Source organism: Arabidopsis thaliana, chromosome 5 (assembly GCF_000001735.4).
Source record: "Arabidopsis thaliana chromosome 5, partial sequence".
NCBI classification, from domain to species: domain Eukaryota; kingdom Viridiplantae; phylum Streptophyta; class Magnoliopsida; order Brassicales; family Brassicaceae; genus Arabidopsis; species Arabidopsis thaliana.
The window spans coordinates 10,944,739-10,972,693 of record NC_003076.8 but is presented as its reverse complement, the minus strand read 5'-3'; the positions used below and the strand labels follow the sequence as shown (position 1 = coordinate 10,972,693).

At 37.9% G+C, this 27,955-nt stretch overlaps 1 long non-coding RNA gene and 6 pseudogenes across 7 annotated transcripts; 6 read left to right on the top strand and 1 right to left on the bottom strand.

Moving 5' to 3' along the window:
• Positions 1-206: 206 nt before the first annotated feature.
• AT5G28930 lies at positions 207-4,447 on the bottom strand (annotated as a pseudogene; the record flags this gene model as incomplete). The annotated part of the gene is made up of 15 exons: positions 207-476; positions 557-568; positions 1,057-1,113; positions 1,184-1,303; positions 1,394-1,472; positions 2,096-2,142; positions 2,350-2,490; positions 2,574-2,697; positions 2,778-2,855; positions 2,954-3,075; positions 3,269-3,360; positions 3,448-3,553; positions 3,680-3,835; positions 4,171-4,233; positions 4,385-4,447.
• A 614-nt stretch (positions 4,448-5,061) lies between these two features.
• Positions 5,062-6,168, top strand: AT5G28929 (annotated as a pseudogene; the record flags this gene model as incomplete). Its single annotated transcript has 1 exon — positions 5,062-6,168.
• A 3,411-nt stretch (positions 6,169-9,579) lies between these two features.
• AT5G28928 lies at positions 9,580-10,626 on the top strand (annotated as a pseudogene; the record flags this gene model as incomplete). Its single annotated transcript has 1 exon — positions 9,580-10,626.
• Positions 10,627-11,314: 688 nt separating this feature from the next.
• On the top strand, positions 11,315-13,603 carry AT5G28927 (annotated as a pseudogene; the record flags this gene model as incomplete). Its single annotated transcript has 1 exon — positions 11,315-13,603.
• A 1,207-nt stretch (positions 13,604-14,810) lies between these two features.
• On the top strand, positions 14,811-15,802 carry AT5G04925. The gene has a single exon (NR_142795.1). It is a non-coding gene; the product is annotated as an other RNA (long non-coding RNA).
• A 3,300-nt stretch (positions 15,803-19,102) lies between these two features.
• AT5G28926 lies at positions 19,103-22,990 on the top strand (annotated as a pseudogene; the record flags this gene model as incomplete). Its single annotated transcript has 1 exon — positions 19,103-22,990.
• An 874-nt stretch (positions 22,991-23,864) lies between these two features.
• On the top strand, positions 23,865-26,132 carry AT5G28923 (annotated as a pseudogene; the record flags this gene model as incomplete). The annotated part of the gene is made up of 1 exon: positions 23,865-26,132.
• Positions 26,133-27,955: the final 1,823 nt, after the last annotated feature.

Sequence of the window (27,955 nt, the reverse complement as noted above, 5' to 3'; positions counted from 1 at the left end):
GTATTACGGCTTGATAAACATAAGCAAAATACCATACACAAAATAAAGCCGGAAATTCAGTTCAAACATATCAAAAGGCGAAAGGAAGAAAAACTGAGTATGTTAGTCGATAGTTCGATAATAAATAACTTAGGATACAACCCTAGACAATATTATAGTGGAGACGATTTTTTTAACTTCTTGATCCAAAGTGGCAACATCCAAATTCACGCATTCTTCAACCTCACCGGCAGCATGAGCATGTATGAGGAAAACAGAGAGAACACAAAATCAAAGGGAGAGGAGACCTGAGGGATGCTATGCAGGCGATCAAGCGGGAAAGGGTGTAGTAAGATAGGACCAACTGACGAGTTAGACTGTTTGAAGAGGTAAGGGAGCATGGCAGCCAACGGCTGGAGTTTGGCATATAACGCTGAATCTCGGCGAAGCTGAATGTTGGAATCGAGAATAGTGATCTTATGCGGCGTAGTAAAGTCCTAGAAAATATTAAAAAAGCAAATTAACGAGGTTAAAAAAAAGATAATAATTTAAAACACGTGGAAAAAATTTTGTTTACCTCATCTGAATCCTGATGAGCGTTATCAATCATCGATATTTGAAAAAGGGAAATAAACAGGTGTAAGAAGATACTAAACTAGAGACTATTCAGTGGAGAGATGTTGAATGTCAGAATTAAAATTAGCAAAGAAGAACAATTATTACATGTTGAGTAGGTAAGAAACTAGCTTCTCCAGAAGCAAAATCCACAACCTATTAAAATTTTTTTACCAAGATGCCTAAGTATAATAGCAGGATAATAATCCTTTTGCGTATGTACCGTCGTTAGTATCTAATAATGATTTTTACTATAAGGTTAAAATGAAAAAATAAATAAACAACCTTCGAAGGGATTTACTGGCTCAGGGAAGCATTAGATATAGCGGGTTGAGCTGGAACGATTTGCATAAAACAATAGAAAATTTATTTGCGGATTCAACAAAATTATAGAATGCCTCTGAAGGTTAACAAGAAAGTTTCCTAACAAGTGCAACCAAAAATAATAAACTAGTAACAAACCTCCTCGCTGACACGTGTTTGGTGTTGGGAAGAATATATAGGAAAATCGTCACCAGCCTGAAACGGGACATTTAAACCTTTAGCAGCTACAAATAAAATTACCGATAAGAGGCAAAAAAAAATTAACCTCTGCGTGTACCGCAAGTGGAATGGGTACAACGATTGGTGGAACGACAACAGAGACAGTTGAACTGGGTTTCAACTGAATGACGGGGTTCAATGAAACATGGACTTGAATTCCACTAATCTACAAGCAAAAATAAAGATTAGAACATTAACTGGCAGATAGATTCACAAGTGTGTTTCTCTTAACAAGATAATTAAACTTCTAACATACCTCAACACGATCTGGTGCAACATCAAATCCACGAGTAGTATCATGAATTGTTAAACCACCATAAACCGGTAACTGAGTGCTGATTTATAAAAATAAAAAACCGCGGCAATAAGAAATTTAGTCAACTAACTTCTGTTATATCAGACTTCGACAGGAGGACGGTGGAGGCTCTAGGGTAGCGCTGACCTAATTCACCACTATGGGAGATAAGCACATATAAATTAGTAAGCACACATGTATAAGATAAGCAGAAATGTTATTGACCTAATTTACAATAAAAAGAATAGTAATTTGTTACCGGATAAGTATGTTATCAAAGCAAAAAAAATTTTCGTTCCCCGCAGATCTTATAGAAAACTACCCGATAATAGTATGATTACCAATTAACAAGCATTGACAACAGGACAACTACAAAACCGTGTTAACTATTTTTTCATCTTCCTTTATTATCTAACATGGTTCCCATGTCAGATTTGCCCTACAACCAAGACAACATTTGGAAATTAGAAGAGATAGAACCGAATTGGTGAAAAGAAGAAGGTTAAAATGCCCGGATATTTGGTTTGTTAACGTCTAAGTACGCTAACAAGTAACAACGTTTAGGGATGAGAATCATTTAATTTCATCAAAAAAAACTTGTAAGATTTCACTAATCTTAACTATCTTTATAAGTAATACAACAAACTTAACTATCTTTCCAACTGGTCGTCCGCGCCTGTGGTAATATCATCTCCCATCTCAACGTCGCCCTACAATGCCAACGTGAATAAGTTAGAATATTATTAGGTACAAAACAATTTAACACAGTATCGTTAGTATCCGCTAACGATATAACCTGGTCGTTCGTCTGTGGTTGTATCATTTCTCATCCCCACGTCGCCTTGCGCAAAGGCGTGATTAAGAAAGAAAAAAAAATTCTTCAACGAATTAACCCGATATCATTAGTATCCGCTAACCTGAAATTCCTTCTCATTATTAAAATTTGTTCCCCCGCAAGACTGGCCGTCCGGTACATCCACCGAGTTGTAGAAAGAAACAACGTCGTCTACAGCAGATATAGCTTGGTCTCCGTGAAAAGACGGAAGGGTAAAATCAGTCTGCATAGGTACGGGTTGACTCGACGGTGGATTGAGGTTAACATTCGCATCAGCAATTTTGTTTTTGGACTCCGGAGAGGAACTGGATTGGCATTTTCATCAGCATCGGCGGCTTCCTTGTTAGCTTGAGGACCATGTTCCCCAAAAGCAGCACCTTTGAGATTACCAGAATCAACAATCAAATTTTCCGGAAACCAATGAATCACCCTTTGATAATCCTCTTGGCTTGTGCCTTTAGTTTGTCATCAATCATGCAGGACAAAGCAGCGAGATCTACACCACCAGACCCTTCACCTTCCTCTTCAATGGGACTTTGATGCTTTCTCCTCAGACTAGTAGCTGATCTAGCATTGAATGGTGTTTTCCTGCCACGAACCACCTTGGTTTTGCCACCTTTTTTTTTTTTTAGACGCAACCACAATCTTAGATGGGATACACCCGCCACAAAACATTTCATTCGAACTTGCCTTCCTCAGCCATCTTCACAATGTTCTCAACCTTAACATCATCTTCGTCGTCAGACCATGTTAAATCTTCTTTGGGATTCAACCGAGAATCGGGGAATATAATTGGATCAACATGATACTGCAAGTAATAGTTACCATATAAAATATGTTAATGAAATCGTTATCATGATAAATAGTTACATCATATTTAAAAATATTATCGGATAACTCTAGTGGCAACTTTAATTACGATAATAAAGCTATTAAAAACTATAACTCAAATGCTATGGTGGTAACCAAAATGTTATCGACTTATTGTGAAAAAACATTACCTCGCATTTGGCATCCACATCTTTAGCATTGCCAAGCTTGAGGGCAACGCCCTGACAAGAACCTACTTCAACGGCGGCCTCTTCATCTGAGTCTGACCCAGCAAACTCATCTATTTGAGGGCTTTCCTATATGGCGGGGGATGCTTCCAAGACAACGAGTTGCAAAGCGTATAGAAGACCTTGAACTGCCACACACGTAGTGGAGAGCTGTTCAACTTCCCTCTCGTTAATGAAAATCATCATCATCTCGAAAGAGAGACGAGCCCAAGGGTATGACAGAAACCCCTTAAGATCCTCAGCCATTTTTGCTTGATCTTTCATTATTTTCGGGTAATGAGAGGTGGGTAACAAGAAACCATCAACCAGAGCCAAACAAGCATATCACAACCTTATATCCCGATCCGTTACCACCCTTTTTAGCATTGTAATAACCCTCTCAACAGTAACATCTTCTTCAAGGCCAAACAAAGAACTGTAGTAAAGGATCTGCTCTCCACCCGTCCCTCTCTTCTTCTTTTTAAGACTTTCGGATTTGCCACACGGAAGCCCGGTAACTATCTTAAACTCCTTTAACGAAAACTGGACAGGAGTACCTGATATAGGTCAAATTAATCCTAAGACCACTCTCTCAAATAAAGAGGTCATTTGCAGCACTTAGGGATCGAATTCACAAAGCTCTCGGATCACGCAATAGACTAAGGTTTTGAATTAAGCTAAGTAAAACAGTTATGAAAATAAAGAGAAACAAAAAGTAAGCAATAGCAATCGATTGGATGGTTGTGAAACAAGATAATAAAAACGTCAGGCTTGGGGTATTCTCAAGAAACAGATGATAGTAGATCTAGAAATAGCTAGGTTGTTATCGCACCGTTCTCGAACTCAAACTATGATTTTAGAGTAACCGGTGGGCGTGCCATGAAACTCCCTATGCCTATAGCTAAGAATAACCGGAGAAGCCAAGAGATCTTTAACATAAACATGCATTATTATCAAGTTTGATTAGTTCACCTAGTATCTAAACCAGAGCCCTTCTATGAGCCTACATGTTCTTTCTTAGATGCCTAAGGCTCATCTATGATGGATCAAATAGCAAGTACATATGGTGGGCATATTAACCCTTTCGCCTAGCGGTTCTTCTCCAAAAGCAATCAATCGGTCCGGTAAATCAACCTCCCCCATCTACGGAAAAAAAAAATTGGGTTAACATGATCGGCAATGGCAATAGAAACCCTAAGATAATGAGAATTGAACTCTAATCCATACCATATAAAGTGAAATCCACAGGTTGTGAGTTAAATCTGAAGAAGAAATATAAGATCACCGACTCCAAATGGGACTGTGACTAGGAGATTGGACTGTAAAAGTTTGTGCACTGGTAAACGGTTTTCTCTTCAAGTTTTTCTAGGGTTATGGTGTCTCAATGAGCGAAGATGAGAACAGATAAATATAGAGGACATGGAGACGCGACTCTTCAATATTTTCTAACAAAGTTCTATTTAGTTCTTTATTAATTGGATCACGCTTCTCCAAATCAAATCTCTGAAAAGATTATGTTGTCGTTTGACACAATACTAGGCTAGCGGTAATGAAAATTTTGAAATGAGTTATAGAGGTACAATTGTATTTGTATGATGAACAGAGTATTGGGAACAGTTGAAAATCGAGTGACTTAATTTTACAGTCTTTTGAGTAGAGATAATGATAATACCCTTCTCTTTATTACTCTCTTGTTTGAACTTTAATATTATTTTTTTGAATTTCTTAAGCTTACAAATTGTGAGAATATGTTTTTAGGTTTTGTAATGGATAAGTCATGGATAGACAAACCAAGTTTATCTCAAGAATACAATATTAGAAGTGATAAATTTCTTGGATTCATATAAATCAAATGCAGAAATGATGAAGTGTCCATGTATTCGTTAAATGTAACAAAAATGAAGTCAAGAAAAGATATTGAATGTGACTTGATGTGCATTGGCTTTTTAAGCTCTTATACAACTTGGGTATTACATGGAGAGGATATATGTGTCACAGGGAATGCAAGAGTACCTTCTGATATTGATCGAGCTGATTTAGATTCAACTTTGAATCTCTTGGATGATCTTTTCACCGATATTAATTCGAATTTGTCTGGTGAACACGTACCTGGATCGTGTGATCAACCTGTGGACACTGATATACCATCAACTTCAAGTGGAAATTGTGGAAAAGGAGAAGGTTTTGATGATTTGTTTGCTGAATTTATCCAAAAGCTATATATGGGAAGTAATAAGTTCACGAAGTTGTCTTTCATATTGAAGTTGTACCATATCAAATGTTTGTGTGGAATTAGTGACAAGGAGATATCTATGATGCTTGATTTGCTGAAAGATGCATTTACACATGCCAAATTACCAGCTTCATTTAATGACATGAAAAGGTTATTCGAAAACAAGGAACGACTTATGAATCAATTAACGCATGTCCAAATGATTGCATGTTATATTGGGATGCAAATTTAAAAAGGGAGATTCGCAAAGTTTGTAAACCCTCTTGTTGGAAAGATAACATTTCTTCGCAGAGTATGGTTTTTGGATCAGAGAATAAGAAAAATAAAGTTCCTACAAAGATTTTGCGTTATTTTCCTCTAAAGCCACGACTGCAATGTTTATTCATGTCATCGAAAGCAGCTACCCACATGAGATGGCATACAACTGCTAATATAATGATAGTAAACTTCGACATCCAAGAGATGGAGAGACTTGGAAGACATTTGATTAAAAATTTACCAAATTCGCAGCTGATCCAAGAAATGTCAGACTTGGTTTAGCAAATGATGGTTTCTACCCATTTGGTACTATGAGTAGTAGTATAGCATCTGGCCAGTGATACTAGTTCCTTATAACTTTCCACCGTGGATGTAACGCCCCTGAATTGCTCTATGGTCGGACAAACCAAGGGCAAGCCAAAAACGCTACGTTGATAGCTCATATAGACGAGTTAACTTAGGTTCCAAACGCATTTAGACCCTTATCCGAATCATCCATATGAAGAATCCCTCAAATTGCAAGTTGAGGGTTTTCAACCCTTGCCATGATCGCAAGTTGTGTTAGTCTGGACAAGACTAATATCGAATGAAACACACTCTTTATACGAAAATAATATTTTATAACATATAAGTTCTCGTACAACAAGTATCCAAACGTTTTAACAATGGGCCCTTGAGCATACACGCTCAAATCCAACAAGAATCGAAATCACTAAGTTTTGCAAAACCAATAACTCTATATTTACATTCCTATGTCCTGAGCATCTCTCTAATGGCTCCCACTAAGGTTTTCTGCAGAATAAAATGGAGTCATAACTAATCTAACATTACTTAGTGAGCTCGTAATTCCCTGTAACAGATATTAGTTCTTCATCCCATAATTCTAACACGAAACACGCATCAGAGAATAGCAACGAAAGGTAGCTTGCCGAAGCAATTACAAAAACATGCACATGCAATTTTGACTCCATATTTAAATAAGTTTTATAGGGCCTGATATGCTGCCTTCACTCACCCACACCACACATTCACCCACACCACACATTCACCCACACCATACACACTCTTGTGAACTCCCAAGTTACAACTACAAAGACATGTAACCAGAGCATCAGTACCAAACGCTACACCGTCGTGTAGACTGCATCAGCTAGGGTAGCTAACCCAATCTCTCCGAGCCCTTCGCACTACGTGTAGATCGAGTTACCAAAGTTAAACAATACTCCACGATAGCACGGTGATGCAGCGCATTAACTCTTATCAAACACACTTGAGCTTTACGTGTTTGATATTGATCTATCTTTCTTAATTTGTTTGCGCTTTTTACTTGGGCTTTGTTCCTATTTCTTATTTACTTTTCGTTCTTTGACGGTGTTGCTTTCTAGGGTTTTAAGTCTTATTTAAGGTTAATTCTATGGATGTTTAAACGCAGCTTTTGGTTTATGAATAAAACAGAGAAGTTGTTCTCTTCTAAAGTCTTTGAATTCTCTCTTCTTTTGATCCATTGATACGAAAGAACAAGAAATTTTAGCTACGAATCTGCTCTTTAGAATCCATTGATATCTAAAGTCCTTTTCATATTTGTTCCCTGCATTAGTAGGTATCAAAGACAAAACGATCCTAATCATGCCACCTAAGAAGAGTCTTCAAGCAACATTCGAAGAGCAGACCTTGGCGTTCAGAGAGATGATGACAGAGTTTCAGCAAAGCCTTGGTGATACGATTTGAACCACCATGGAAGCGGCGGTGAGAACTCTTGCTCAAGCTCACGACAACCGTGTTCTTGCAACAACAAAAGACAACTTTTCAAAAGACGTTGATGATGAGGATGATGACGTTGAAGATAACTCGTTTGCAAGGGATCATGTTCGACACCAACGTGATGTCACGTAACTTACTACACGAAACATAAGAACAATTGGTTTCTAGATTTATCGGTGGTTTGCGTCTACAATTACAGAATTCATTTCTCCAAGTAAACCCCATTTCGGTATCTGAAGCTCACCAGCAAGCTCTCTTAATCAAAAAACAAGCCGTTAACGCTTCTTCTTCATGGAATTCTTCAACAACAGGTCAATGTGGAGGTTCTTTTATTGATTTGGGAAACAATAAGCAAACAAAGGTTACTCTTCACCAACCTATCCCGCCACGAGCAATTGACGCAGGCGAAGGTACAATTGCCCATCGTAGTAACCGTCTTGCTAAATGTTTTGGATGTGGAGAAAAAGGGCATAGAAAATCTAATTGTCCTCATCAAGGGAGATGAGGGCTCTTCATCAGAGATGACCCGATATACGATGAGGCTGTAGAGGATGAGGAAAAGGATATGCAGGTTGATTACACGTAGAAGCTTCTTGATGCCCAATAGTCTCGAAGAGCCTTGGCTGCGTACGGACATTCTTTGCTCGACTTGCACAATACGTGGAAAAGTTTTTCGCCTCGTTATCGATTTTGGTAGTTGTACCAATGCCATTTCAGAAGAGACTGTTTATAAATTCGCCTTGTCTATTGAACCGCATCCAGTTCCATATCGCTTGGCGTGGTTACAATCGAAAACAGATAAGCGTATTTCTAAGTGATGCCGTGTATTGTTTTCATAGGGAGAAAATTACAAGGATATACTTTGGTGTGATGTCATTCCCATGGATGCGTGTCATCTTTTTGGGTAGTCCATGGCAATATGATAGACGCAGAATGCATGATGGCTTTGTCAACACTTACAGCTTCACATTTGAAGAAAAACGCATCCCATTATTGCCTTTCCAAGAGACTTCAAACAAGAGTTTCTGTGAAAAAGTTGCGGACCAGGCTACCAAAAAGGTCGGGGAACACAAACCTCCTAAGTATTGTACTCGATCACAATTTTTGGCTGCTACTCAAGAGACGGATACGATGTCGGCTCCGCCGACGACCATGGATATGTCATCTTCTTCAAATGCAGCTTTAGCTTTTCCTAACTCTCTCCACGATGTTGCTGGTTTGTTTCATGAGGAGATTCCTTTAGTGGTTCAGGATGACAATGCTAATTCGAGGTCAAATTTTTTCTCACCCAAGAGACCTGATGTAGCGCATCTTCTCTTATCAAACACACTTGAGCTTTACGTGTTTGATATTGGTCTATCTTTCTTATTTTTGTTTGGGCTTTTTACTTGGGCTTTGGTGTTATTTCTTATTTACTTTTCGTTCTTTGACGGTGTTGCTTTCTAGGGTTTTAAGTCTTATTTAAGGTTACTTCTATGGATTTGTAAATGCAGCTTTTGGTTTATGAATAAAACATAGAAGTTCTTCTCTTCTAAAGTCTTTGAATTCTATGTTCTTTTGAACCATTGATACAAAAGAACAAGAAATCTTAGCTATGAATCTGCTCTTTAGAATCCATTGATATTTAAAGTTCTTTTCATATTTGATCCTGTATTACACGACCTACAATGAAGGACAGCTATATCACTGTCTTGATACGCTTATGGTTAACTCTGACTCCAAACACGAGCACCATGTATCAAGACCCAATACTTCAAGATATTATGAGACATATGGTTAATTAAACACATAGAATCATCAATATCCTTACCTAAACAACCTCTCATATATAAGCCTTTACATATAAGAATCTAAATGATAACTTATACGGCTTAATACTACCATTCACACCATCAATTAATATTCAATACTCATTAAATTCACGAAATCAATCAATGAATGTAAGACTATGTAATCAAACCATATCTAGAACTCACCCTAAACGCACACAACCAAGCAAGCAATCAATCACCCACATAAATACCTGTTAAGTCAGGATATTGGGCTGCGAGAGATCTGTCTCGTCCTACTTGTGGCCCCCCTTTTCAGGGACCAGGTGTTTCGGCACTTCAGGCACAAGTATGGAAGCTTAAAACTACGCGGAAGCTTATGCATTTCGCGTGGCAATGTATCTCTGGTTGTCTAGCTACCTGTCAAAGACTTACATATCGTCATATGGGTACGGATAAAGGATGCCCTCGTTGCGGAGAAACAGAAGAAACAATCAATCATCTTCTATTTCATTGTCCACCGTCGAGACAAGCATTATCGCCTATTCCTACCTCAGGGAATATTTTCCCTAGAAATTCCCTCTTCTATAATTTTGTCTTTCTCTTTTGGCGTGGGCGAGAATTTGAAATCGGAGAGGAGGTATTGAAACTCTTTCCATGGATACTTTGGTATATCTGGAAAAGTAGAAACCGTTTTGTTTTTGAGAACTTCAGGGAACCTCCCCCCCCCCCCCGAAACTTTGGCGTTGGCACTTAAAGAGGCAGCGGTGTGGAAACATGCAACTCTAAAAGAAGATGCACACATCTGCCTAATTTTTTTTCTAAGCTCTCAGAGCCCGCTTACCCGTCTCTCTGAAAGTCAACTTGATGCTTCATGGCATGCCGATGACTCTCTTAGCGGGCATGGATGGGTCCTTGTTCGACAAGACTCAATCCTCCATCTTGGGCTCAAGAGTGCTCGTCGAAGCTTATCACCGCTCCATGCAAAATTTGACTCCTTGTTATGGGCAATGGAATGCATGATCTCCATTGGCGATACTTCTAGTACTTTTGCTTCAGATTGCTCAGACCTGATTTCTATCCTAAACAACCAAGACGATTGGCCGACATTCGTAGCGGAATTGGCTTCTTACCGATCTTTAGTTTGTTTTTTCCCTTCTTTCAATATTAGATTTCTTCCTCGTAGTTCTAATACTCGAGCAGATAGTTTAGCTAAAAAAGCTTGGCCTTGAAACAGTCTTTTCTCCCATGTAAGCACATCGGTTCCTGAATGGCTCTCTCTAGCGGAGAGTCTCTTCCCGATAACTTAATATAAATGGTGTTTGTGGAAAAATAAAAAAACACCCAAACCTATCATCTGCCATATCACACGCTTCAAGACTCACAGAGATTCGGCTAAAGGTTTAAGGTTAGCAACGATCTCAACATCTTATGACTTCCTAACTATGATCCCAACTCAACTTCCCTTGGCTCATCTCAACTTCATTCATCTTGATTTAACGACTCTTCATTATAATAATAGCCTTCAATCTTGACGGTTAACTCAAAATCAACCCTTATAAATAGTTTCTAGACGAAAACTAAATCATGGGAATGATTCAAAGAAAACAGACTATCAGATTTCTCGATCATTTCTTGATTATGCTTGACGTTCCTCAATCAGAATTCTTGGATATTGCTCACGATCACAACAATTCCTCCGTAGCAGCCTTTCAGTGTTTTCCCTCTCTTCCTTTTAAATGACACGGGATTAATCGAGTGTTTATAGGCATATTTACCTTGCGCTCCAAGGTATTAGATATTGGCGAGTGTTGACACCTCACGGGACAACTGTCAAGCATGGCGAACGGTGGCGACACATTTCTCCGACGACTTTGGCTCAAAGCAACAAGAAATTTGGCTCCAACTCTCTAAACTTTGGCTCCAAGTTTCTCAGTCAACGACTTGGTCAAGGGTCGATGTTTGGTCAATGGTTGATCAAAGGTTGCGGCTTGTATAATGTGGTATGGTCGTTGTCGCTCGGATTGGTAATACTTTAATCATCGTTCGCCTGAATCACTATTATCTCACCAAACCATTGTTCTTTTCAAAATTCTCCCGATCCAAACTAATTTTGACTCGTCCAACTTACTTATTATCTATCCTTAATGGTTTTTAGATTCTTTTTAAGTTCATCTTGGTCTCCTCTTGATCATCCCTTGTACGGCCATTTACCCTTAAGCAAGGGTCACTACAGTGGATGTCAATGAATCACACATCAATGATCCTCCATATGGTTATCTCCTGGAAACACATTCATGGTAATGATATCGATGTATATATGCAGCCACTAATCAAAGACTTGAAGCAGTTATGTGATTATGGAATTAAAACGCTAGATGCTTCCACAAAGCAAACATTTAACATGCGAGTAGCTATCATGTGGATAATGTTTACGACATGAAAAAACTGTTTAATTGGTTATCGACGTTTTCTTCCTCGGGATCATAGCTTTCGTCAAAACATGGTACATTTCGACGGAAAAGTAGAAACAAGATCTCCGCCAGTAACATTGACAGGTTCTACTATTATTCATCAACTAGAACAAGTTAATGTTACTCTTGGTAAGAAAAATGGTTTAGTTGGAGTTGGGAAAAAAAAGAAAGCAACGTGATGCAGGAAGATGTGGTACTTATTAGTGGAAGAAAAAAAGTATTCTCTAAAGTTGTCTTTTTGAGTATTCTTTCGTGAGCTAGGTATACGTTCTGACTTGTGGCCTGATGATAATGAGAAATATCAAGCAACATATTTTTCTTTGAACAATCAAGCGAAAGACACTTTTTTAAGTGTCTTCCAGAATGTTAAACTCCGGATGATTATGCTTCTAATTTATCAAGTTGTGTTGATGTCAATGGTCGAAAGCTATCATGCTTAAAAAGCCACGATTTTCATGTAATAATGAGAAATCTATTTTCACTTGCGATTTGAAATCTGTTACCAACAAACATGACATCAACAATTGTTGAGCTTTGTCGTTTTTGAGAGATATATCTGCAAAGGTGCTTGATACCGATGAGATAGATAAATTACAATACATTATTTTAGTAACTTTATGTCGTATGGAGGTTTTTTTCCTCAATCATTTTTCACGGTGATGGTGCATTTAGTAGTACATCTCACCGAAGAGGCAAAATACGGTGGACCGTTCCATTTTGTTGGATGTATCCGACCGAGAGGTGAGGTTTTCCCATTTTATGTTTATATATATATATATACGAAACTGAAACTTACTAGATTCAATTATATACACATGATGTTAGGACACTTCAAATGATATGTTCGAAATTGCGCTAAGCCTGAAGGTTCTATATGTGAGCAATATTTAGCTGATGAGTGTGTAACATTTTGCTCAATGTATCTCGATGATATAGAGACACGATTTACTCGGATTGGCCGGGTTGATGATCGACCTCTAGCTGAGACTAGCATAAACCCAAATTCAGAACTTTTACTTTTATTTCCAAACCTTGGAATAGTTGTTGGAGCGGGTAAAGTTTATACTCTTAATCATGTAGAGCGGCAACAAGCACATCGACATGTATTGGTCAACTGCCAACTACTAGATCACCTACGGGAGTAAGTTCTCTTATTCAAGAACAACTAATTTTATTTATGTTTTATTGAAATTCACTAATGTAGACGTTATGGTTATTGTATGTTTAGGAAATATAAAACCGAGTTGTTGAATAAACAATCTCATCAAAGCAGGAGGAATCGTGTTATCGATATTGACAGAGAAATGCATCTTAGTTTTGCAAAATGAATCAAGTAGAAAGTAAAGACAAAATGAGTTAGATGAGCTAACTGATGATATGATGCTTAGCTCTGGGTCCATCTGAAAATGTTTTAAAGTATAAAGCTTATGATGTCAATGTTTTCAAATTCCGGACAACAAAAAGAGAATCAAACCTGAAAACACAAAATAGTGGTGTTTTTGTGGCTACTGAGACTACGAGCTATGCTAGTTCTCGTGATCCTAACCCAAGAAAGGGAACTGTAGCTTACTATCGGAATCTGATCAAAGTTATAGAGTTAAACTACCATGAAGTTTTCAAAGTTGTAATATTCAAGTGTAAGTGGGCGGGCACTCTTACAGTAAAAGGATATAAAATAGATGCATATTGTAACACCCTATCCCGCTATTAAAATATAAACAAAATAGGAGCATCACGATAGACGCCCGCAGTCGGCCAACCCAGGTTTTCGAAACAAATTCGTTTGCCCGAGTCGTCAAACCGTAAGTGTCCAGCCTCTCGAACATGGCCTAAGGCTTTTCAACCCGTATTGCACACGAGTGTTGTGTAAGTCAGAAAAGACTAATATCAGTCGGTCTACCATATAAATTTTAGAAATTTGAGTCTTTATACATATATACCAAATCGCATATAGTTTTCGCATCCTCTTTGAAAACCATACATCATATGCTTAGTAAGAATTTTACAAAAAGCTGTAAAACCTACATCGGTTCGTCCTAAGTCTCTTGCGCCCTCTACAAGGCTGGTCAACTAAGGTTTCCTGCAAAATAAGTAGCGTCATAAGTAATCTAGCATTACTTAGTGAACCCCGAATCTAGATAGAGTTAACCTAATACCCTTACCCCTAAGCAGAAATCAACACACAATAATACTACGAGCTAACAAAAATAAGTACGAGTTATACAAGCAACGCACAATCAAAGATGACACCCAACACACAATGCAAGCAAAATGTAATGCACAATGTATAATGCATGCAGACTCAAATTCCTAATATGCAGCGGACAATTAATGCAAGCATGCTTCCGATAACCTAGGTAAGGCCTTCTACGAATACATGCTATCCCGAGGCAATGGCCTACACACTCATAGACACAGAGTCTAAAGAAGATCGTCATTCCTTATACTACATCGTCATTTAGCGCCTGGTCTGTAGCGAACCAGCCCCGAGCATTCGTATGTCATAACGGAACGAAGTTACACGCGACGCACAGCCTATGGGTGGAATAACAAGATCCGGCTAATGCTAGTTGACTAACTAACATGACAACAGACTCACATACTATCATGCATTCCATCCTATATGAAAAACTTTACTAATCAAACAACTAATCGTACTTAATTACTACTAATCCTTGTTTAGCTCACCCTAATCATGCTTAGGAAATACTAATCCTAATTAGCCATTACTAATCATAATTAACAATTAATAAACCTAATTAACTATCTTAATCAAGGATTAAGCAAATAATTAAGATAAGTAATTAAAATTAACCTCCTAAGCTGAATTAAGGAAATAAGTGAATTAAATATCCTATTCACGTGCTACTTATCGTGACTTGAGACTCACTTGGATTTTCCGAGCGGTTTAGGCTTCCGAAGGTTTCTCAGCGAACTGGGATTTTCTAACTATTTTAGATCTAGGAACAAATGGGCGGAGGAGGGAGTATTTATAAGGTCCTAAAGTCGGCTATTATGTCGGCCATGGAAGCACGAGGTGACCTTGGACGAATCAAATTGCGGCAGATTTTGTCCCACAGGCGCTTCAGGACACTAATCGGCCTCTGATTGGTTCTTTCGAGTTTTTCGGATAATCATCATTCAAAAGTGGATAAGCTCGACCCTAAATGGATAAGGATTATCGGAATGTAGATAAGCATCGGACCTAACGGATAAGCTTGAGCCACTATTCAATCATGGCCGTCCATTCTCTCATTTCGGCGAAACCTACTATTTATCACCGGTCCGCAAGAACATTGAGACGACATTCTCCGTCACCAATATCTCAAGAGGGTCCGTGAAACAATTCAAGGCTTGCTTAGGACTATAATACGTTCCATGCCAGAATTGACCGAGCATGCCAGCTATCGTCACTCATCCGCATTGTCCAATCAATCATTTTGACCATACACGACCCACTCTCATATTGGACTACCCGAGATCGATTTCCCTCGACCCTCTAAGTTTTTCCCGACCCTTTAAGGTTTCCTAAACCAAAACAAAGGTTCCTTAAGCTACACTAGTTCTTGGGGTTTACCGATAGTCGCATCGTAGCTAAGCTTGGCCCGTCAGATGGAGATTCATTCTTTTACCCATGTACTTGATCCTATTCAATGCTCCTTACCCATGACTTACCACACTAATTGGCCCGACTGATCTTGCCTTCCCTTGGCTTGATCTCGCATTTTACTCGACAGAATGCACGTTCGACCGTCCGGGTCATAGTTAAGGTCCGAGGCATTATACATATGGTCATCATATGGTTAATTTTTACACACTGGAGATAACAAAGAGGATGAACCATATATATTGGAGTCTCAAGCAAGAATGGTATATTATGTACAAGATCCTTCTTAGAGTGATTGGAAGATTGCAGTTCATATATATTCCGCATAGAGACATGTATGACATGGGAGATATAGAACAACCGAATGATGAATTTGGCCCTCACAACTCCACTAATGCTTCCTAAGAAAATATTTATAATGTCGGCATATGTGGCTGCTAGTAATTGTTTCTCCATAATCATAATATTTGTGGGATCTTTAATCAAATGTCATACAAATTAGGTGTATTTACCGGAATCTTGTAGAACATTTTTTTATTACTATCATATTTCGGACCTATTTGGTATACCCATCGTGAACCTACTAAACGTTACAGAAAAAATATAATTACAAGGAATGCCATTGTCACGTCAGCAAACCCGCGTCGCCACGTCAGAAATAATTGACGTGTATTAATGAACTCGACTGTTAGGAGATACAGCGGCAGTTACAGCTGAGTTTAGGGTATGTTGCGTTTGACTAAAGACAAAATGGCTGAGTTATGACAAAACGACGAAATTATGAGTATAATTTAGCCTATAGTTATGGCTGATTTATAAAATATGTCTAAGTTATGAGATAATCCAGCCTACGTTACGGCTGAGTTAATAAAATTTGTCTGAGTTATGAGAATTTCAAGCATAACCCACACAACGTTATGGCTGAGTTATGAGAAAACGGCTAAGTTATTTCCTCGACACGGCTAATTTATCATTTTTCGGCTGGCTGAGTTATCAAAGATGCCTTAGTTATGGGATGTCGTTATGGCTGAGTTATTTTCGAGTGTCATAAATCAGCCGTAGAGAGCTGGATTAGCGGATAACTTGGCCTTGTTAAGCCTGACTTATTAGCAAAAGATTAATTACTATAATATCATGCAATTACAACCGAATTATTAAACGATACGGCTGAGTTAAAGATTTTCGGTTGAGTTACGACATTAGAAGGCTGAATTAACTTGGCATTTTTTTGTTTTTAATTACTGTAATAGTATTCATCTTGCGACTGACTTATAGCTTTGCTTGATAGCTGATTGATTTAGGCAAATTTACATGTTCGTTTGGTGGCTTACTTGCCACTTCATCAATTAAAAAATGACGTCTGATGCAACATTCCATGTCATCATCATCAACGGAAATACAAAACATCCCTAGTTTTTTCAACTTCTCTCTTCTTCTTTGTGTTGTTTTTCACCCGAGTTGTCTTTAACCTGTGTCTTTCACATCACCAGAACTTTTAATTCGTCATCGTCTTCCTCATTTTTCTTCATTTTCTTTAATCCTTCTCTCGATATGCTTGCCTCCGATTGTTGTAAACCAGCAAGAAAGGCCCAAGAAAATTAGGATTACATTATCTTTGGAAGTCGGCATTGGAAATAAACGCCTTAGAAAGCAACATGCATGTTCTCTATCTAAACAAGTTGGGTATAATGCTAAAACTTGTCGGACATAGTATTGTTTGCAAGAATTTTCTTTCTCTTCTTTATTTATTAGCAGTAATATGTAGTTCGTGACAAATCACCTATCATTATAGACTCTAAGAACCATAACACATTATAACTCATTGAGTTTTAACCTTTCGTGACAAATCAGCCATACGCATTATAACTCAACTGTAACATGTAAGGTTCGGTAAATTTACATGTCACGGCTGAGTTATATGTTTCAGTAAAGATGAAAGGTTGTGTAAATTATATGTTACAGCTGATTTATAATGCTTCAGAGAAGACGAAAGGTTCGGTAAATTTACATGTCACAGTTGAGTTATATGTTTCAGGAAAGATGAAAGGTTGTGTAAATTATATGTTACAGCTGAGTTATAATGCTTCAGGGAAGACGAAAGGTTTGGTAAATTAACATGTTACGATTGAGTTATATGCTTCATGAAAGAAGAAGGGTTTGTAAATTATATGTTACGACTTAGTTTTAATGCTTTGGAGAAGACGAAAGGTTCGGTAAATTTACATGTCACAGCTGAGTTATATGCTTCAGGAAAGACGAAAGGTTTGGTAAATTTACATGTCACGGTTGAGTTATATGCTTCAAAGAAGACAAAAGGTTTGGTAATTACATGTCACGGCTGAGTTATATGCTTTAGAGAAGACGAAATGTTTTGTAAATTATATGTTACGACTGATTTGTCACGATTTACATATTACGACTGAGTTACATCACATTACAGCTGAGTTATAATACATATCGGAAAATAATATTTTTGGGAAGAAAATATAAAATTTATTGGTCAAATAACAACAATCAAATTAAAAACTTAAGAATATATTTAAGGGAGACATATGAGGAAGACTAAACTGTATGAATTAAAACATAGATAGAAGTAGAAGAGTCACTAGTCAACAAAACTGTATGAATCAAAACATCGATAGATGTAGAAATGTCTCCAAATAGATCGATTGAGAGGAAGACTAAAAGAGAATCATGTAAATCCAAAGAAAAAGAGTAGCTATTACTGCTTTCAACTCAAACCTGTAACAAATCATGTAGAATTCCATAGACCTCTTTGATTTGGATTTTTATTTTTGATGTTTTTCGTGAACGAGGTTGCGTGTAGATCTGACGAAGCTTTTGATTTGGGACCCTATAGCAAGCGTTGTGGCTCTGAGGTCTAGGAAGATCCAGCCCAATCATATAATTTGAAGACCTATGTCCATGTTGTACCCAAGTTGCAATTATTAGATCTAAAAGCTTTTCTTGGATTTTGAGACAAAAAAAAAGAGGAGGGAAATAAAATGATTTTGAGGAGTGTGAGATTGGTGACGTGAGTTAATGACATGGACAGTCAAATTTTTATTTATTATTTTTTATTAAAAATAAAATAATCAAGAGTGTTAATTGTAATTACACAAATACTCAAAATATATGAGTAATTTTTAAAACATGTATAATATCACTACAAGAAAACAGACAAACAACGACTACAGAAAGCAACAACAGATGTAGTCGTCGTTTTTGGCGACTACGTCACGACAGTTTTACGACACATATACGACAACCTGAACATTAGTAGTCAAATAGTCGTTATTTTACGACTAAATATGTTAGTCGGCAAATACTCGTATAGTAACGACTATTTAACGATTATATTATTGAAGGGAGACGTTTGTCGTTACATAGTCGCAAATGGACGACTACAATTTCCGACTGCGACAGTTAGTCGCCAAATCGGCGACTAAAATACGACACATTTCTGTAATCGTAAAATAGTCGCAACTGAGTCGCAGAGTAGTCGCATTAAGTTGTTGGAAAACGTTTTCCGCATTGCCAAGTAGGTACACCTAATTTGTTTGTTGTAGTCGTAAATTAGTCATAAAAATTCGTCTATATAATCAAAATTCACGACAATCTTCTTTCACCAACAAATCAAAACAACAATCAAAAGGAAAAAAAAACGGAAAAAATAGAAATTTAGTTTATTCTATAATGGCGGGAAACTACAATTATTGCGGTAGTGGCGGTTTCTATCGAGATTGGATGTACAAGAGATTCGATGAAGTGACGGGGAATTTGTCAGCCGAATACGTCGCAGGAGTTGAGGAATTCATGACATTCGCTAATAGTCAGCCTATAGTACAGAGTTGTCGAGGTAAATTTCATTGTCCTTGTAGTGTATGCAAGAATGAAAAACACATCATCTCGGGTAGAAGAGTTAGTAGTCATTTGTTTAGTCAAGGATTTATGCCTGATTATTATGTTTGGTATAAGCATGGAGAAGAATTGAATATGGATATCGGAACTAGTTACACGGATAGGACGTATTTTAGTGAGAATCATGAAGAAGTGGGTAATGTTGTAGAAGATCCATATGTGGATATGGTGAACGATGCATTTAATTTTAACGTGGGGTATGATGATAACGTGGGTCATGATGATAACTATCATCATGATGGTAGTTATCAGAATGTGCAAGAGCCGGTCCGTAACCATTCAAATAAGTTCTACGACTTGTTAGAAGGTGCAAATAATCCATTGTACAATGGTTGTCGTGAAGGGCAGTCGCAGTTATCATTAGCATCTCGACTCATGCACAACAAAGCGGAGTATAATATGAGTGAAAAGTTGGTGGACTCCGTTTGCGAAATGTTTACAGATTTTTTACCAGAAGAAAACCAGGCTACCACTTCACATTACCAGACCGAGAAGTTGATGCGCAATTTAGGACTTCAATATCATACGATTGATGTTTGCAAAAACAATTGTATGTTATTTTAGAAAGAAGACGAAAAAGAAGATCAATGTCGATTTTGTGGCGCACAAAGATGGAAGCCTAAGGACGACCGTCGAAGAACCAAAGTACCATATAGTCGTATGTGGTATCTACCTATTGCAGATCGGTTGAAGAGAATGTATCAGAGCCATAAGACAGTTGCGGCTATGCGATGGCATGCTGAGCACCAATCAAAGGAGGGAGAAATGAATCATCCTTCAGATGCGGCAGAGTGGAGATATTTCCAAGAGTTACATCCCCGGTTTGCTGAAGAACCCCGTAACGTTTATCTCGGGTTGTGTACTGATGGGTTCAATGCATTTGGCATGTCTCGTAATCATTCGTTGTGGCCTGTGATCCTAACTCCATATAATTTACCCCCTGGTATGTGCATGAATACAGAGTACTTATTTCTTACCATTCTGAATTCTGGACCAAATCATCCTCGAGCTAGTCTTGATGTCTTCCTCCAACCTCTTATTGAGGAGCTAAAAGAGTTGTGGTGTACTGGAGTCGATGCGTACGATGTTTCATTGAGTCAAAATTTTAATCTAAAAGCAGTACCACTCTGGACGATTAGCGACTTTCCGGCGTATAGCATGTTATCAGGATGGACTACTCATGGTAAATTGTCTTGTCCAGTTTGCATGGAAAGTACAAAGTCTTTTTATCTACCCAATGGACGGAAGACATGTTGGTTTGATTATCACCGTAGATTTCTTCCTCATGGTCATCCATCTCGTAGGAACAAAAAAGACTTTCTCAAAGGAAGAGACGCTTCTAGCGAGTATCCACCCGAATCTTTGACAGGGGAGCAAGTTTATTACGAGCGGTTGGCTAGTGTAAATTCACCCAAAACGAAGGATGTTGGTGGGAACGGTCATGAAAAGAAGATGCGAGGCTATGGGAAGGAACATAATTGGCACAAAGAAAGCATATTGTGGGAGTTGTCTTACTGGAAGGACCTCAATCTTCGACATAATATTGATGTTATGCATACAGAGAAGAATTTTCTTGACAACATCATGAACACTCTCTTGGGTGTTAAGGGTAAATCAAAAGACAATATCATGTCAAGATTGGATATTGAGAAATATTGTTCTCGGTCAGGCTTACATATTGATAGTACGGGTAAAGCTCCTTTTCCAGCGTATACATTGACAGAAGAAGCCAAACAGAGTTTATTTCAATGTGTGAAACATGATGTTAGATTTCCTGATGGTTATTCTTCAGATTTGGCTAGTTGTGTAGATTTGGAGAATGGTAAGTTTTCAGGCATGAAGAGTCATGATTGTCATGTTTTTATGGAGCGACTACTTCCATTTATCTTTGCCGAACTTCTTGACCGGAATGTCCACCTTGCATTATCAGGTACAATACTAACTATTTTTTAAGCAGAAATTTTTTTATCTAATTATTTAACTTGCACATATATTTTAGGAATTAGAGCATTTTTCCGCGACCTATGTTCGAGAACTTTACAGACAAGTCGCATTCAAATTCTCAAACAGAACATAGTTTTAATCATCTGTAACTTGGAAAAGATCTTTCCACCATCATTTTTCGATGTTATGGAACATTTACCTATCCATCTCCCATACGAAGCTGAATTGGGTGGCCCTGTCCAATATAGGTGGATGTATCCATTTGAGAGGTTTTTCAAAAAGTTGAAAGGAAAAGCAAAGAACAAAAGATATGCTGCAGGCTCAATTGTTGAGTCATATATCAATGACGAGATTGCTTATTTTTCAGAGCACTACTTTGTCGATCATATACAAACAAAATCAAGGTAAATACCTTTATTTATTTAACAATTTGCTATACTACTTCGATCTTAATTCAATTATATGTGGCAGGTTAACAAGATTCGATGAAGGTGAAGTTCATGTATATCATGTCCCTGGAGTACCTAACATATTTATGCAGGTCGGCCGTCCAAGTGGTGCTGCATGTAGAACAGCTTTCAGAGAAAGATTACCAAAATGCACATGCATATGTTTTAAGAAATTGTGACTATTTTAAACCATTTGAGAGGTATTTTTAATCACTTTGATTTATTCATAGCTAAGATCACTTTGATTTATTTGTCTTCGTTTATTGAGACAGTATGTTCGAGGATTATCTTTCTGCGAAATATCCATCCTTGGCCGAAAAAGAACTCTACGTCAGAAGAGCTGAAGAATATCATCTATGGGTTAAAGAATATGTAAGTCTACATTAATTTTGGTTCATGCATATAACTATTTGTCTGTTTTCTTGTAGCTAGTGATTTAATTTAAGATCATATTGATATTGTTTATCTATATTATGTAGGTAACATATTGGAACACTAATTCTCCATTTCCTACTTGGGTTCAAGAGATTGTGCAAGGACCTTTGAACAAGGTTAAAACTTGGCCAATGTATTTCACAAGAGGATATTTATTTCATACGCAAACCCACGGCGCTGGACGAAAGACATGTAACTATGGGGTATGTGTTAAAGGTGAAAATTACGCTGATTCATCTGATGAAGCAGATTTCTACGGTACCTTAACTGATGTCATAGAACTTGAGTATGAGGGCATCGTCAATTTGAGGATCACACTTTTTAAGTGTAAGTGGTATGACCCAAAGCTCGGGAGAGGAACTCGCCGAAACCATGGTGGCGTTGTAGATGTTCTACCTACGAGGAAATACAATAAATACGAGCCATTTATTCTTGGTACGTAATTAAGTATACTTGAAATTTCTAATTCATTAATAAATAATGTTGCATATGATTTTGTTGATATATGTATAACATGTTTGAACAGCATCTCAAGCAGATCAAGTTTGTTATATTCCATATCCATATACAAAGAAACCAAAGAACATTTGGCTCAGTGTTTTAAAGGTCAATCCAAGGGGAAACATTTCTGGACAATATGAAAATACTGATCCGAGACTGTTGCAAACCGAGGATGATGAAGCTGTTTTGCAGACTACAATTGAAGATCTTGTAATAGACTATCCGGTAGCAGGCGTAACCCCAATCATCCTCGATTACGATATTGGAGATGCTGAACCAGAAGATGAATTCCGATATAATTTATCGTCCTTGGATGAAGATGAAATAGAAGACGAAGATGAATAATAATTGTGTGAAATATATGTATAATTATTTGAATAAGTATTTGAATAAATTTTGTAATATACGATGTATTTGAATAAGTATTTGAATAAGTATTTGAATAATTATTAAAAAATTATTAAATAATTTTAAAAGGTATAAGGTGACGAAGTTACGACTATTATGCGACTACCATGTAAGATGTTGGGCTTCGAATAACAAAGCCCAAACCCAACTCAGGTGGTGACAAATATACGACTATACAGCGACTATCTTGTAAGCTGTTGGGCTTCGAAATAACAAAGCCCAAACCCAACTTAAGTGGTGACAAATATACGACTATACAGCGACACTTGTATATGTTGTTGGGCTTCAAAATTACTAAGCCCATAACACTTGTGACGATTCGGCGACTATGGGGCGACTACGGTGTAAGTTATTGGGCTTTTAATCGTCGAGGCCCAAACCCAATTGATTTAGTGACAAATGAGCGACAAATATACGACTACTCCAGTGTTGAAAACCCTAATTCGATTCATTTCCCCTTCGATCCAAACACTTAGCCAAAAATTATTCTTCTTCTTCGAACTTCTTCTTCTTCCTCGATCTTCTTCGATCTTCTTCTTCTTCTTCTTCTTTTTAACCCTAAATCGATTCTCTTCTTCTTCTTCATCTTCTTCTTCTTCTTCTTCTTCTTAACCCTAAATCGATTCTCTTCTTCTTCTTCTTCTTCTTCTTCTTCTTCTTAACCCTAAATCGATCCGTCTTTCACCAACAAACCCTAATACATCTCGATTCATCTCGATTCTCTCATCTTCGATTCTCTCTTCTTCGCCAAACTCTCCCTTGCCTCTTCGATCCATCTCGATTCTCTCATCTCCAAGAGGATGCCTAACGCCGGTCGTGGAGGATCTCGAAAGAGGAAGACCACACCAAACGTGACTCAAAGAGCCGGAGGTTCAACGCCTGCTGGAAGACCCTCTTCGCTACCGCAGCAGTACGATTTCACCCCGGCGGCGGCGGCGGTTCAAGTTTCTGCATCGATTCCGCCTCAAGGAGTCGGCGCCGGCGCCTCATCCTCTGCCCCCACTACCGTAACTACCCACCACCGCAGCAACACTCCACCAATCAACCACAGTGTATAGATCCGTTGCCACCACAAGAGACTGCTCAGCAAGACCCTCCTCTTTCGCCGGATCCAGAAACTGCATCTCACAGTCATCCCTCATCGCAAGGCAACAACTTCCAAGAGGGCATTCTTGCAGTGTTGCCGGAGCTCCAAGAAGACTTTGTGGTTGCTCTGAATGACATTCTCTCTGTGCCTGGCAGAGAAGCGTGGTGTTGTGTGTTGTCTCCCATTCCCCGGCCAAAAACCGAATGGTAAGTTCACTTTAAATTCCCTGTTTTCTTGTTCTGCATGCTCTGTTGTGAATCAAACCGAAAATGTGAACCTTGTTGGCTGTTGTGTTGTGAAACATTGTTGGCTCTTGTGTTGCTAGTGTTTTCGGGTTAGGCATTTAGTCAAGTTTAGTTCTAGACTCATTAGTTTATGTAATAATGCCTGTTTTATTGTTGTTTGATGCTCTGTTGTGAATCGGTCAAACATAGTTGAGTGTTGTGTTGTGATTACATTAGTTCTTGGTCATTAGTTTAGTTCAGTTCTAAACTCGTGTTATGTTGTTCTATATTACACAAATGATGATGCTTTGATTGTGAATGATGCTTTATTGTTGAGACAGTACTATTGTGGAACATAGTTTATAGTCGTGTGTGACTTGTATTTCTTTTGGGAACATAACTTTGTTCACTTTTGTAACATGTTTACTTATTTCTTTGTTGCATGTGTTTGGAGGTTTACTCGAGACAGAGGATCTCGCTTGGTTAGGAAGATCACTAGAATTTTTTTACAAAAATTCGATGCTCCCTTCTATAACTGGTCATGTGTGCCAGTTGATAAAAGAGAAAGATTATTTTTAGAGTTTGCGGTAAGCTTCCTCTATATGTGCTCTTGTTCAAGTTAAGTTTCTGTAGTTTTACTAACTTCTTCCTTTTTTTTGTAGAAAACTCACCAGTGGGATCCCTTAATAACAGGGACAGTCCAGTATTACTTCAATGAGATTGTCAAGAGGCGCTTGAAGGACATGGTTAGCACCGCAAGGACAACTCGAGAGCAGCCTCCATGGATTGGAGAAACGCTGTGGGGAACAATGTGTGCTTACTGGGACACAGAAGCAGCACAGAAAAGGAGTCGGACCTATTCCAAAGCCCGTCTCTCTGACCGTAACGGTATCGGTCGTCACGTCCACTACTCTGGGCCAAAATCTTTTCAAGAAATCCAAGATGAATTGGTAAGTGTTTCTGCAGATTCTCATAAGTTAGAGTTTTCTGTTTTCTGTTTTCAATCCAATATAGTCTGTTTTCTTGTGAGTATGTTGAGTTCTTATGTCTGTTGACTACTGTTGATATTGATTTGTGTTTGTAGGAAGAGAAGTTGGGAAGACCGGTCCATCTTGGTTAGGTGTTCATCCAAACACACACTAAGTCGGATGGCTCATTTGTTGATCAGAAGTCGGAGAAGATTGCTCAAGCTTATCAGCAGAATGTGAGAGATAGGTTGTCAGCACTAGAGGCGGCTGCTTCTGCTGTCTCTGATGGCTCTTCACGACCTCCGGAGCTCACACTAGATGATTATACAGCCATCTTTCTCGAGGTAAGATGTTTTAGTATAATTATGAGTCTTAGAGTCCAATTAATATTCTATCACTAATGAGCTTCTTCTCTATTTCTTGCAGTCCACAGAAAAGGATTCAAGAGGCAATCCTTATGGACTTGGATGTCTAAAAGACACTCTAGGCAGCGCCAACCGCCATCACTCCGGTTCCTCATCATCCTTTCAAGCCCTAGAAGAACGGCTGCATGAAGCTCAAAGGAAAATAGAAGAGCAGGTTGCATATAATGAGAAGAGAGATGCTGAGATTGCTGCCCGAGAAGCTGAGTCATCTCGAGTTACAGCTGAGCAAAAGGACAAGCTCGAGCAATTGTCTTTAGTCGAGAAGTATCTCCGCCAAACCGATCCGCAGTTCTTGGACTTCATGGCCAGTCACTCTACCACAACCACAGAACATCTACCAAGTCCTCCACCTAATGATCCTTAGATTATCTTTGCCCAAACTCTACTTGAACTTATGTTTATTTGAATAAGTTGTTTGTGTAATAAACAAGATAATTGTATTTGTATTTGAACTTGATTTTCTATATATACAAGTCTTTTCATCTTTTTTAGCATTTCAAATAAAAAAAGAGAAAAAATCATAACTTTAAACAACAAACAAGAAACCCAACAATCGATGACCAAATTCTTATTCGGACAAAACAAGTAGTCTCTCAGTAGTCGTATTTAGGTAGCAAATTAGACGTAAAATAGTCGTATAATAGTCATATTAATTACCGATTATTATCCGACTAACCAACCTAGTCACAATATAATCGTCCATGAGACGTATAGTAGTCGTAAAACATTATACGACTATTATATGACAACGAGAATTATTTCCTTACATTGATAGAATTAGTCTTCAAATAGTCGTCAACTCGTCGGAAACACTTATACGACTATTATACGACCACGTGTTTCACACGCTTTGTACAGGATAATTAATCGTGCTATGGTCGTTAAATAGTCGCCAATATTATACGACTATACAACGACAATTGTTTACTGATTGTGTTATTGTCGTAATATAGTCGTCGATCAACGACCACGACTATCTCACTCAGCGACTATGTAATAATGACTAACGTCTTTAGTCGCCGACTAGTCGTATTATCATTTTTTACTATGCGACTGCGGTGTAAGTCGTTTATCACCTGTTTTCTTGTAGTGTATTATAGTAATAAACATACTTTTCTATAATATCTGAGTAATTAATTCAATATTTGTTGATATGTTGGCATTAGTTTGATGGTTGTCTTATTTTTAGGACTTATTTGCATCTTATAAGCTTGTTAAATAAGGGAGCGAGATTATTAGATATGATTATTCTACTAAACAGAAACCACATAACTAATTTTGTTGCTTGTTTATATAACCAGGGAGGTGACATTTTTGTGTGAGGGAGGAGAAGTTGTGTAAATCTAGACAATATGTTTTGAGTAAGACTTTCATATTTCGCCAATCATGCTTAGCAAGCTTTTGTTTCTTTGTCCTAATAAGAATTATTCAGAAATATTATGATCTTCAACATTTTAAGATTATTTTATGTTTATTTTCTTTTTAAATTGTTTTTGTATACACTCGTCACTTCATAAACGAGTTGTAGGTATTTTTGGGTGATATTTGCAGGTACAACCACATTCCGAACAAAGTTAAAATCATTTGGGCCGATACTGGTCCACTGTACTAGACTAAATCACCATTTACGCATTCAGTATCGCTCACGTGTGTTGGACAAAACTTTTTTGTATTTCTTCGGGTGAACGACCTTTGTCCCCCCACGAAGTTTCATATAGTACCACAATTATATAGATTTCGGACCTCGTTTCCAGTCCACACAAAATAAACTTAAAGTTTTGTATCTCCCTAAATCGAAAGTTCGATACTTATGTCTCCATAAATTCAAATTTCGTGGTTTAATATTGGTTTACATCATTAACCCTATGCCAAACCAAAAACCCATTATAGTAAACCGAATTGCAACCCGATTCGATTTATTTACAACCCAAAATAAATACCAATTAGAAGAATCCCAAACTGAGAAATCTAAGAACACTAATTTCGATTCCCTCTCTTCAACATCTTTGAGTTGTTATTAGCTGATAAGAATGCAAGAGATGGTAATGGTCTGAAAGAGTATGATATTCCTCGATTGAACATGAAGAAGAGAAAACGTTTTGAAAGCATCGTGCAAATGACTGTGGCTGGCCAAATGTCCAAGAGATTTAAAAAGACTCTCAATCAGCATTGATTCATTGTGGGTTT